The following is a 13,279-nucleotide window of genomic DNA, read 5'->3' as shown; positions in this document are numbered from 1 at the left end:
TGGCTGATCGACAGGCCCAAGCCCTGCTGCAGCTGCCCTGGTCACCTGGGACGCACCTCCGGACCAGCCTGAGCCCTGGAACGTGGCGACACAACTGCAAGACGAGAGCTGCTGCCGAGGGCCCGCCACACGGCAGCTGCGGGAGTGGCTGCTCGACCTTCCCGAGAAACAGCAGAGTCTGGAGGCGGGAGAAGCATATCCCAGGGCAGCGGTCAGCCTGGCCTCAGACGTCCCAGACCGACGGAACCCCCGGCCCTCTGCTGGGACAACACTCAAAACTCACGGGCCCGAGAAAGCCCAACTTGCAAGGATCAAAAAACAAAGTATCTCCGCTAAGAGATGAGGAACCGGGTGAGAATTGCACTCCACTGAGGGAGGATTTCATCACCCCAACCGCCATCAGATGCACCCTCATTCCAGAAACTCTGCTGTTCCTCATTAAGCGGGGGATGGCCAGAGGTGAGCAGCTCGAGTCAGCCCAACAGGGATCCCAAGAGGGGATGACTTTCCCGGTTCACAGAGCTCGCGCGTGTGCACGTCTGCTTGTGTGCATGCGTGTGCATGTGTGCACACACGTCCTGTGTGCAGGGGAGGGTGCCCTCGCCAAGGCTGCACATCCCAGAACTTAGCTGTGAGCTGAAGAAGATGTGAAGCGGAGGGCACGGGTAACAGACGGCCCAGAGGAGGTCACCCACTGCAAGGGCTGCCCTGCCCCCGGCCCCGGGGCGGCCCCACCCTCCCAGGCTCAGAGGCCACCCCCAGCTTCCCTCCGCCATACTGGCTGCTGGTTCCTCACACTGTCTGGCAGGGCTCTGCCCGGCAAGGAGCACAGGGCCAGCCACACCAACTTGATGCCCAGGAGAGCCTCCATCTCCAGCCCCGGTGAAAGGCCCCCCTCCCCCAGAAGGAAGACCTCCGAAGGGGGGTGGTGCAGGTCTGAGGTCCTCTGCCTCTCGCTCTGGCTGGGCCACCTTCCACCCCTGGGGACGTGAGTCTGTACCAGGCCTGCGCCCCCAGCAGTCAGGGTGTCACACTTAATCCTCACAACACGCTCTGACCATGCAGCAGAGGAAACAGAGGCGAGGGACGGTGGGTAAACGCCACAGAGTAGCTTGGCCGCACCAGGACACGCATCCGGGCCCCTTTCCACGACGCCAAGCCCCTCACCACCCTGCTTTTGCAACCCAGCAGTGCATCCCAGCATGAGGCCTGCGCTTCCTGCCTAGGGGTGGGCAGCTTTACTGTGTGTTCCAACTCGTGCGTACACAGAAAGGCAAGGGCTCAGAGCGCCGCCTGGCTCAAACCTCAGTCCCCACCGCCAAGCTACCTGCACCGGGTGTCAGCTTCCCAGCAGTCAGCTGGGAGTGGTAAGGAGAGCCAAGCCGCAGGGGCGCAGCGCGCTAGCAGAGAGCATTCAACAGCAGCACAGAGCCCGGCACTAAAGACGCACCGCAGGACACCGGTGGGAGTCCCCAGCCGGGGGCACAGGAACTAAGCAAGGCCAATGGAGCTTCTTCCTCTCGCGCCGCACCGCAGGTCTGGGAGCCGGGCCTTCCACCTCGTCATCTTACCCGACCTGAGCCCGAAAACATCCCTCCACGACAGAAATTCTCGTGCCCACTTTGCAGATGGGAGGACTGAGGCACAGGGAGACTGAGGCTGTGGAGCCCAGATCTGTCTGAGCCTCTGGCCCCTGCACACGAGCAGATGTTACCAGCGGGGCTCGGCCGACACGCCCTGCACTGTACCTTCTCAGGACACCCCGGCATCTGCCCACCTCTGCCCAGGGCAGGAAAGCTGATGTGGGCTCAGCCCCTCCCCAGAGCATCCTCAGACACTGCACTGGGCCTCTCAGGTTGCCTGGAATCAGCCCTGAGGGCAGCGGGTCAGTCAGCTGGCAGGGCCCAGTCCCCTCTGTCTCGTGGCTCCACTGCCCCCACTCTAAGGGCTTCTCCACGAGACTGTCACATCCTGCGGAGGGAGAGACCAGAGGACTCGCCCTGATGAGCTTCTGTCACCTCTAACCCACCCTGCCAACTGGCCAGCTGCCCCTGACCTCCAGGGCCCAGGGTACGACCAGGAAGAAGGAAATGCCAGGAGACTAGGGGGCCCACGTCCACTGCCACAGAAGGCCTGGTCGAGGCCTCACGTCCAGACCCTCCTGAGCCCTCTCCTCCCCCCTCGGTGAACGGGGACCAGCTCCCTCCAGAGCTGCCGCAGGATTCCGTGAGACGGTCTGTGAAATGGTCGGCCTGGCCCTGCGCACAGTGGGCCCACATGAAAGGCCATTCTGGAACCGAGGCCGGGGCTGCAGAGAACAAGGGGCCCCGTGGAGGGCGCTGCCCACCGGTTTGCACCTCAGCGTCGGTCCCCTCCCTCTCCTTCCCACTACCAGCGACTGCCCTAGGAGGGAAGCTGACTCCCCAGCCAGCTTCTGGAAGAGGCTGAGCCACTCAGCGCATTCCATACCCTTGACCAAAGTGACAGTTCAGCGTGGACCAGGGACCTAAGCCAAACCAAGCAAAAGTGAAGGACGTTTTGCTGAGGCGAAGATGCTGCCTGTCCTGGCGGGCAGGAACCAGCAAGTGTGTAGTCCTGCGAGGAGCTGGCGGGGCCACCTCCGGACCAGGAAGCAGACTCTCCCAAGACAGGGGAAAGAAACAAGGTCTTGATGAGGCCACAGAGGAGCTGGATCAAGCCCTGCCTGAACCCTACGTTCACCTGCACTTTCCCAGGAAGCAAGTCAGTCAATTCCCTGCAGCACACAGTGCTCTCTGAACCTGCCATGGAGAGATCCCTTCTAATGGAGAGCTACCAGAAACATCTTCCTGCTCAACACTGAGAGCTGCTCACAAAAATATCCGGTTAAAGTGTAGGTCCCATGGTCCCAGGGAGGACACAACCTGATCCTGGCCTGTTTCTCCATCCACCAGAGGCCACCCGATCCTACAACACGGTCACCTGCCCCCCCCAGCCCCCCGCATACACACCCACAGAGCCACCCATGGAGGGCTGCGCCCATGGAGAGCCAGAAGCACCCAGCCTCTCCCGTCTCTAAATCCTACGCTGCCCTCCTCCTGGGAGCACTGCCCTTTCACCCTGCCACCAGGAGCCGGCCCCAGGTCTCCACCCACGATCTGAGCACTCAGGCCACGCAGCTTCCCTCGAGCCACTTACTGCCACGTGGGGCAGCCTTCTGAGGCCAGCTGCGGGCGAGGGGCACGCTGTCCTTAAGGAGCCTTGCTGGTGCTTGATAAACAACAGTGAAGAGGAGGGGCAACGAGCAAACTCGCTACTGGGTTCGTAGCACACAGTCACATCATCCCAGGACGCCCCCTTTTCTGGACACCAGGAAGCACACGGACAGCAAAGATGGTGCAAGACGCCCATCACCCTGTTCGCGGATCACCCTCGGGGCGGGACCTCAGCACCTCCAACCCAGGGACAAATCACACTGCAGCCACAACCCAAGTGCAGCAGGGCAGCCACTGCCCCGTCCAGGCCCTGCGCGCCGAGCGCCTAACACGCAGGGCGGCGCCCTCGGAGCTGAGGGTGCTCCATGCACAGTTGAAGGGATGCTGCTGAGCCTTCAAGAACGGGGTCTCTGTGAGCTACGAACGAGCGCCTGCGAGGACAGACACAGAAAACAATTCACCCCCAAGTGTGACCGAGGTCCTTCGGGGAAGCACTCACCGGGCCGTGACTTCAGCAGGTGCAGGCGCGGGGGTCAGGGTCAGGGACTCCTGCAGTCACCAGCCCTCCCCTTGCAGACAACATCCTACCTGAGACCTGCCCGCAGAAATGGGGAGAGGCTCGTGCGCCCACCATCCCCTTTCGGCCTCCAGGGAGGGGCCCTCCTCCCATCCTCCTGGAGAGACAGGCATCACCAGCCAGGTGAGGTCACAGGGAAGCTGAGCTCTCAAGCCCGGCCTGCCTCCACACCTGCGTTCTTCCCTCGGCACCCCCAAGCCTCGGAAAGCAAAGCACCTACGTCTGCGGAAACCCTCTCGTACACTGCAGGCCAGTCAGCGCCACGATAAACAGAATTAACACGTCCACAAGCTAGACCCTTGGCCCCACACACATAAGGCAACCCGAGGAGCCACAAGGAGAAGACGGCCCCTGAAACAAGAGCAGACAGAGGCCCACCTCGTGCCTCCTTGCTCTTTCAGCTCCGTCCCCTCCACACTCAGAGGAATTCTGAAAACCATAGCTCCGCCAACATGCAACCCACGTTTGGATGAACACAATCCACTCCGACACAGGAGGACATTCTTATTCGGGGAAGGGTTTAGGGGATGCGTTTTAACACTACTGTTTGTTAACTCCAAATCCCAAAAGGTCAGCTCTCCGTCAGCCCCGGGAGGTGAGATGGATGCTCCTCCAGTGGGGCCGATGGCTCGGGCCGCTGGGGCAGAGGAGGCCGCCTGCAGCTGCCCGGACCAGCCCGTGCTCCTTGGGGGCTCTCAACACCGAGAATGTCGCAGGTCGACTGCTGCCCAGGCTGACGGCGGGCGGGCGGTGGGGAGCGGCAGGGGATGCGCTCAGGCTGCCGCAAAACTGGCCAGACCTGGACCATAAAAGTGAAAGGAAAACAAGGCGCTCGCAAGGAAACAGAATTCGGCACTTAAGTGCCCCTGTGACGCGTCCTTCAATGGGTCCCTCCAACCCAGAGGGCCGGGAAGGAATTACAGCACAGCCCCTACGCTGGCAAAGGAAGGTTTTTCCAAAGAATGGGACTGAAGCCTCCTCTTACGGCCTTTTCAGTGCAAAATCCTATGTGAATTTTATAGCAGCGAGGGTTTTGATCCACTGTGGCGCTTCCCGACACTTCTTTAAGACTCTTTGTAAAGGTCCACGATGGCCGAGAGCCACACTCCTGGAGAGTGGTTATACTCTTAATTTTCACTCATCGACCACAGGCCCCTGCCCTGGAAGGTCACAGGCCCCGGTGGACAACTCCACTCCCACCCCCAGTGCCCACGGCCCCAGAGGTGGAGTGCGGGCAGGCTCATCAGGCCCCTCTGACCCCTCAGCCCTCGTGGGGCTGGAATGTCAGATCTGCGGGGAGCCCTGAGCATCACCTCGGAAGACCTACACCCCTCGCCAACTTGCTCATTGCCCTTCACCATGTTCCTCCAACCTGCTGGGGCCCTGCTTCAGTCAAGGCACCCGATGACACAGTGTCTGCCAGGAAAGCCCCTGCGGGGGGCTCAGAAGCAGGTTTTCACTCCTAATGGAGGAGAACCTGGCTCAAGTCCCTTCCAGAATGTTCCCAACACTGACCCCCGGGGTCCGAGTCCTGACAGCTACTCTAGGGAGTCCCGGACCTAGAAGGGGGCTCTCAGTCACACTGGCGGAAGGAAGGAAGTGGGGAGGGAGGGAGGGAGGAGGGGAGGAGGAAGAAAGGAGGGAGGGAGGAGGGGAGGAGGGAAGGAGGGAAGGAAGGAGGGAGGGAGGGAAGGAGGGAGGAAGGAGGGAGGGAGGGAGAGAAGGAGGGAGGCAGGGAGGAAGGAAGGAAGGAAGGAAGAGCCACCTCACTTGAGGATACTCCAGCCCCCCTTGCTGTGGGCAGCCCTAGCTTCTTGCCAGAGCCTGGGGGACAGCGCCATGCTGCAAGCACGTGCTCCAGAGAGGGGCCGGCTGGGCCACAGGCCGTGGGGGCCTCGACCAGGTTAGACCAGCAGAGGCCAGGCACGTGGCACCTCCCGGGAAACAGCAAGCACAGAGGGTCAGAAGCCTTGACTGCGCATAAGCAGCCTGCACACACATGAAGCGACAAGGCAGTCAGCCTGTCCGTCGGTCCAGCTCATCCCTCCTCCCGCGCTGCGGCCCTGGAGCCCTCAGGGCCAGGCCACCATCAGGCCCGACGGCCTTTCCACCCTGTGGCAGCCCCGCTGCTCCAGCTGAAGAGGACCACGCTCCATTCCCAGCCCTCCTGTCTCCCCTCATCTGAGCCTGGCTCCTCCACCCCTGCTGCCCGTCACAGGCCCCCCGCCCCCCAGCCTCCCACGGCCTGGTGCACCTGTGTGTGGTTATCCCCACGCCTACCCCATCCCCATCGACGTCTAAGCTCCTTGTGGCTCAGGGCTTCCTGCCCGAGACGGGGCCACAGGGCCTGCCTCTGCCCACCCCAGCGCAGGAGCATCTGTGCAACTCCTCCGCTCTCACGGAAGACTTCCTACATGCGTTAGGTGCGGGCTTAGTATTTGCAAAATTATAACCGACCAATCAGAAACGTTTAAGAGACAGGTTCCCTACCACCGCCACTGCCACGGCTCCGCCACCCAAGACAGGCCGGTGGGAGTGGCAGGGGGGGAGCCACCAAAATTTCTCTTCCCAAGTTTGCGGAAGACCCGCCACAGCCAACAGCGGCACGCGAACCAGCTGATGGTCGCTTCTGCGAGATCGCACAGCTCCGCCAACACGGGCAGGACAGCACTCCCACCGGGGAGGCCAGCTCAAGGCTTCCAGGCCCTAAGAGCTGCCCAACTGTCGCAAGCTCAAACATCGACCCAACAAAAGCGCTTGACCTATGCAGACAGAATACCTCATAAACAACAGTAAACTAACACAGCCTGACATTCGCATTTTTAAACAGAGTGGACTCCAAAATGTTTACAGACGTGACCATAGGAAGGTATCATGTTAAAACTATGAGGTGAAATAAGAAGTGATTAAATAACGTCATTAATTCCAATTTGAAACAAGCAGGGGAGCGGCTGGCCACCTGGAACACCGGCACCCTGGGCGATCCGGCCGAGGGAGGAGCCATGCGCACTGGCTGGGCCCCACGCACAATGGCCCCATTTGCCACTTGACGGCTGGGCGTTTAAGGCCCTTCTTCCCCTAGTTCCTCTCTGCATCACAAAACCCACTTCAGTTGTATTTATTGCAGCTACTTAAAAGCACATAATCTCCAAAATAAGAACCTAGAAGTTCCCAGATTGAGGCAGAAAGGAAGCAGGCAGATACCCAGAAGGGGCTTGAGGCCAGAGGACTGTGTCCACACCCAGCCTCTCCTCCCAAGGCCTTCGCTGTGCCCTGCCTCCAGCCACGCATTCGTTCATTCATTCAGGCACTGCCAGGCACTGGGCACAAAGCAGGCAGGAGGCCCTCGGGGCCCCTCCACCCCGTGGAGCACCCCCCACACACACTGGTAAGAGAGGTGACATTAAACCACTAATGTCGCAACGAGCTATTGAAATTACAGAAGCAGATCCTGTTGGGAAGGAGTAAAAAGGATGTGACGCCATGTTTAACAGGGGACCAAAGGCTGAGCTTGGATTGAGGGATCAGAGAAGACAGATATGAAGAGAGGAAGTTCCAAGAACTGGAAACAGTGTGTGCAAAGGCCCTGGGGCCAAAGGGGGCTTACTGGAGAGCAAGGAAGCAAAGCAGGTAGGGGCTGAAGCTCAGTGAGAAAGACAGGTGCTATCAGACAAGGCAGGCCTTCCAGGATCCTAAGACATGACAGGGTTTTGAGCGTGGTAATGACGGGTACGGCTCTGCCTTGCAAGACCACTTAGGTGTCACGGCAGCACAACCTGGGCCAGAACCCGCCCAGAACCAGGAGGCCAGCACTGCCTTGGAGAGCTTACGAGAGTCAGAGAAACAAATCCCCTAAATTCTTCCAATGTTAAGCATATGTATCAACTTACCAACGACTTGGTTTTCCTCCTTTATAAATACTGGGGTTGAAGAGTATTTTCCCCCCATGTAAATATCAGCCTTTTTAAAAAAAGTATTACTATTAAAAAGTCACACAGGCTTACAGAAAAATTTATACAATACCAACATGTATAAAAAGACAATGAAAGTCACTCACATCCCATTTTCCTGACACCCCAGAAGGCCACTGTTATCACTTCAGAGACCCAAGTTCTTAAAAACAGAAGGGGTGGGTCCTGTTCTGGACCTGCTTTCTTCACTTAACACACTGCACACTTCTGCTGACCTCTAAGCCTGTGCATAGATTTCCACAGGATGAAAATACCACAATGTATTTTATAAGTATCACCTTTATAAATAATGTAGCAATAACATCCTGTATGTACCTGGATATCCATGTGCTTATCATACCCCTTCCTAAGAATAAATTCCAATAAGTAAAATTGCTGGAACAAAAGGAATGATCATTTAAAAATTTGACACATAAAACTTTTCTGGAGAGTAACTAAATAATTAATAATTAACAATAGCCAAAACTTATATTGTGCTTACTGTGTGCCAGGCCCTATTCTAAGCACTTTCCGTGTATTAACTTATTTAAATTTTACAAAACCCATGTAAGATAAAAATTATTATTATCACCACCAACAGGCGCCATCAAACTTAGCCTATGCTAATATGCTGGGCATAAACAAAATCTTTCAGCTAAATCTCTTTATTAGTAAAGCTAAGTCTTTTTTATTATTAGCCACTGGGATTTGCAGATGTATGTGCTCTGCTCATCATGCAAGAGGGATGCTCATCCTTTTCTTATTGGTTTGCAAAAGCTCTTTACATATTGACTATTGAGCGTATATAGGCATAATACGTTGTAGATTTTTTTTCTCTCACTGTTACTTAACCTCACTTATGGAATCTTTTGACAAAGAGAATTTTCTTTAATTCTTATAATGTTAAATCTGTCGATATTTTCTTTAAAGTTTCTGGCTTGGTGTTAAAGGAGAATGGATTAAGTCAGTGATTTTTCAAAGTTTCTGAAACTCTTCCAAGATAATCCTACAGACAAGAGTGAAGGCCAGCCTAGTCTGGCTGAAGTGGACGTGGGGCACCAGGTGCCCTCCACTACGCTCACCTGCCCCCATGCAGCCTCAGGAGAAGATCCAAGCATGGGACACAGCCAACCCCGGCCAACAGCACTGTTCAGATCCTTTCCAGTTCTACAATGCCACACACAGCACAGAGGACAGCATGAGAAAGCCAGGATTATCTCCCAGACCCTACTGAAACACAGCATCACCTATGACAGCCCCGACACCACCCCATGCAACACTAACCCTAAAAGGTGTTCCAACCTGTCCTCTTCTCAAAGAGGCTACGCCCTCCCAAACACCTCGAGGGGCCATGCTGAACTTCAGCTTCAAGCCCGTCAGGGGCCCGGAAGCGGAGGCACGGAAGAGAGAGAATCAACATTTGGGACTCAGCGCAGCAAGGGGTACCAGATGCTACACTTTCACATCTGTCTCAGGTTCCTCCTCTGCAAAATGGGTGTGGTAGCAGCCACCTCCTGAGGCTGTGGAGAGAGAGAAAGGGGGTACACGTGGCAAGTACTTAGGTCAGCTTGTAGCCCCAAGTAGGTGCTCATTAAACAGTAGCGACTGGTCTATGTTACATTTACAGTTGACCCTTGAACAGCCTGGGGGGAAGGGGTGCCGACCCCCCCGCCACAGTGGAAAACCTGAGTTATCAGTCAGCCCTCCGTATCCACAGTTCCGCGTCCCAGATTCAATCAACCACAGATTGTACAGTACTACAGTACGAATTGAAAAAAGTGCACAGGTAAGGGGACCTGCACGGTTCAAGCCCATGTTGTTCAAAGGTCAACTGTACAAATATCATGATCTCCCCACCAGGAAAGAGGAAAACTAGTCTGGTTTCCACATCTGCTGCTACAGAAGCTGATCTGTCCCCACGGTGACGTGGAGGGTCGCTGTGGAGGCAGCCTGTGGAGGGCCCTGGCCCTTCCTCCCGGGAAGTGAGGAGAAGGCCCGTCAGTCAGGAAAGGCAGCAGAGGGGCCACCCGCTCCCTAAACAGGTCCGCCCACCCCACCTCCTCGCTCACACAAGCCCATGAGGAGAAAATGACCTTACGAACAGAACTCGCTGATCTCAGATCAGTGATGCTTCTCCAAAAGAAACGTTCCGTGAACACATGCTGCTAAGGTGTGAGAAGATGCAGCATCACTTCTGACACAGGGCCCCTCATCTGGCCTGAACCAGAGATGCTGTGCCTTCCTCTAAGGCAAGGCCAAAAGCCCTGAGCCCACTGCACACCAGAGCACACGCTGACTGACAGTCTTGAGACTGAAACCAAGCCCCCTCCAGACTGGCTCCCCGGGCCCCACCCCAGGACCAGCGGGGGCTGCAACCACCAGGGCAGGAACTCGCCCTCTGCCTAGAACAGCGGGGGCTCAGGTTCAGCTTCTCACAGGCCGCGGAGTGAGGGAGCATCCAAAGAGGCTGGGCCGGCGTGGACCCCCAGCTGCACAGGCAGCGATTCTGGTCCAGGGACCCAAAGCCCGGCCACAGCCCGTCGCCCCGCGACCCCCAGTGGCAGTTGTCTCCCGTCCTCTGCATCCCCCTCCCTCCCTCCCTCCATCAGGTACCAATCTATTTCTCACGGTAGCTTCCCAGCGATGAAAACCCGGCGTTTGCAACAGAGAACGGTACGGACGAATTCTCCAGGAGTGATGAAATGTTTCTTCTGCTCTGGCAATTACGACGGCAGAAAGTCGCCTTTCCTCGGGTGCCACCCCCAACATCAAAGGATGAGGATTCAAAGCTATTCATGCTGCATTGAAACCTCACAATGCAGCTGGAAAATGGAAGTCGATTACTGGACATAAATATGCAGTAGTTAAAAGGAAAGAGTTATAACGAAATTCAACTGCAGCAACCCCACAATGTGTGGAAACTTCCAGAACTGGAGTCCTCCTGGGAAACATCAAGAGGGGCATCCTTAGAAAGCAGGTTTCTGACCACTGAGTCAAGATCTGCGCTCAGGTGGCACATGGCCTGGGTGCCATGTTGTTTTGTCCATCTGGCTCCAGCAACAGGGCCCAAGGCCTCTGAGAACATGGCATTGAGAGATTTTTATTTTGCATGGCTGTGAAGCTGCTGACCACAGAACATTCTCTCTTGGCTCAGGGCTGCTTAGGCCACATCTGTCCTTGGTCCCTAGGCCTCGCAGGCCTCCGTGTAGACCACAGTCATCCACCCCCGCACACACCCCCAGCCCAGGGCTCTCCCAGGGGCACTCTTGCTGCCAGCTCCCCTCGAAGGAGAAAGAACTAACCCTAAAGAGGGCAGTGTTACATCTGCCTGCCGCATAAATCCTTCTTTTCTAATTGATTACTGCTCTCTTTAGGAAGGTATGTGATCTTTAAAATAAAAGCCCAGAACACAGAAAGCTATAGAAGTCTAACAATGTGTCAGGGTGTGTGTTTTTAAGGCAGGAAAATACTTCCCTCCCACACAAATGTGAGTTCTGGGGAAAGATGCCACAGATCCAAGGGAGTAGAATATCTGGGAAAGCTTGATGGGTCTTAAAAATAGATAATTGAACACAGATTTTAGAATTCTCAGGAGCTACCTGAAAAAAAGAAAAGAAAAATGAAATCTCACATATTTTTGATATCCAAAACTCCATTCTGATGAAACTTCTAAGAGGGTGGCATTTTGCATTTCCAATTATAATAGAGTAATTGTGTTGCCATAGTTACTGCAAAATTCTGCAATAACTTTTGTTGCTTTGTAATTGCTGTAGTGTATATTTGTGTACAAGCAGCTGAGTTTTGTTAATTCAATCCCTCTCCCTCCCTTCCCACCCCGCCCGCCCAATCACCACCACCACCTTTCCTGGCCCCATCCAAAGCACAGAATTATCAGAAGCAACTCAAACTCCAAGGAACCACCATCACATTACAAAAGAAAAAGTGAAACCAAGCCAAGGTGCAAACCCACCAGTATCCCCCCAGTCTTGCTGGGCTGGCGCTGGGCGAGGGCTGTTTACATGTTTACTCCCAGAACCCCTGTGCTTAGGTGGTTTGTGGGAATAAACAGAAAAGCCTAAATAGAGAAAAGAAGGGAAGCAAACTAACTACACAGGCCCTTTCCTCTCTCACCGAGGGCAGGCAGAGCTGCTGCAAGCAATTAGGTAGGTCTCTATAGTAATGCAATTAGGATTTAGTTAAGAAAGTCATTAGTTTTAAAATAACTTGAGTTTAATTTATGCAACACTTTATTTGAAAATTGTGTCACAGCAGGTCAATTTACAACATGCAATAAAGGAAACATTCATATCAGCTGCTGCAAGTTATTACAAATTTTTGATGTGCATTAAATGAGTACACTGGGTTCCACCCCCGGCCTTTCCAACTGATACGCACGATCTCCTGCTATAACAGTGTCAAATAATTCAACGCTAAATGTAAATACGAGATAATTTCCTTCTAATTCCATGGTGTGTGCTTGCAATGCCGGGAAACGCGGCTCCCGTCATCTGGGCAGGACGGGGCCGCAGCTCGGCCTGTGGGAAGCCTGCGGGCACCCACTCGGGTCGTGGACACCCCCACCCCTGCCGTTCCGGTCCGGGGCACACACCAGGCGACGGCGCACCCCGCCCGCCAGCCCCGGGAGGGACGTTTTTCTGCAAACTCACAGCCTCGACAAAGTTACATAAACGGCGCCCGCCCGGGCTCGGGAGCCCCCGGCCCACCTGCCGAGGGCTCGGCCTGGACCGGTGCGGACGCCCGGGGCCCGCCGGCCGTCCTGCCCCCGCCCCGAGGCGGCCCTCGCCGGCCGGGGCTGCAGGGAAAGGTCCGGGACGGGCTCCGGCTCAGCTCCGGACACCCGCGGGCCGGCGCCACGCGCGGCCTGGGCGCACGGGCCGGACCGGGCCGGCCGGGCGGACCCCGGCGTCCACCTGCCGGGCTGGGCGGCGGGGGCGTGGAGGCCGGCGGGCGGCCTGCGGGCGGGCGGGGGGCGGACAATGGCCCGCGGGCCGGGCCGGGGCAGCGCTTACCGCGGCGGCGGCGGCGGCGGGCGCTCTAGCCCAGCGCGGACGCTCCGAGCCGCATCTCCTCAGCCTGCGCCGCCACCACCACCGCGGGCGGCGGGCGGGCGCTCGGGCGGCGGCGACAGCGGGGACGCGGCCGCGGCGCGCCGGGCCCAGGCGGCTGAGGCGGCGGCGCGGGCGGGCGGCGGGCGGGCGCGCGGGCTCGGGCGAGGCGGCGGCGGGGACGGTGCTCCGCGGCGGCGGCCCCACAACCTCCCCTCCTCATTCACAAAAAATTGACCCACGTTGAACCATGATGCTGCTCCCCCCGCCAGCACAGAGCCGAGCGCTAATAGGACAACCCCGACGCCCGTCAGCCGCCCCGGCCCCTCCTCCCCGCCGGCGGCCCTGCAGCCATTGGCCGCGGCGGCCTTGCATCACCTCCCCTCGCGGGCCCCTCCCTCCCGCCCGGTTTCTAATGAAGAGCTCGTCAATTACGGCTCGGCCCCGCCCTCCGCCCGCCCTCCCCGGCCGCCCGGCCGCCCTTCCATTGGC

General features: G+C 57.1%; 1 protein-coding gene across 4 annotated transcripts in view; it reads right to left on the bottom strand.

Annotated features, from left to right (window-relative positions):
* HDAC4 (histone deacetylase 4) overlaps nt 1-12,857 on the bottom strand; it is a 292,563-nt gene extending 279,706 nt beyond the window's left edge. For all 4 annotated transcript variants that reach the window (XM_082630080.1, XM_082630082.1, XM_082630081.1 and 1 more), the window contains exon 1: nt 12,752-12,857. The gene's annotated coding sequence lies outside the window, so the exon portion shown is untranslated. The remainder of the gene's footprint in view (nt 1-12,751) is intronic.
* Between the last annotated feature and the right edge of the window lie 422 nt (nt 12,858-13,279).

This window comes from Mesoplodon mirus (assembly GCF_964341445.2).
Source record: "Mesoplodon mirus genome assembly, chromosome: 8".
Taxonomy (NCBI): Eukaryota; Metazoa; Chordata; class Mammalia; order Artiodactyla; family Ziphiidae; genus Mesoplodon; species Mesoplodon mirus.
The sequence above is the reverse complement of the archived record's forward strand: the minus strand, read 5'-3'. Positions and strand labels throughout refer to the sequence as shown.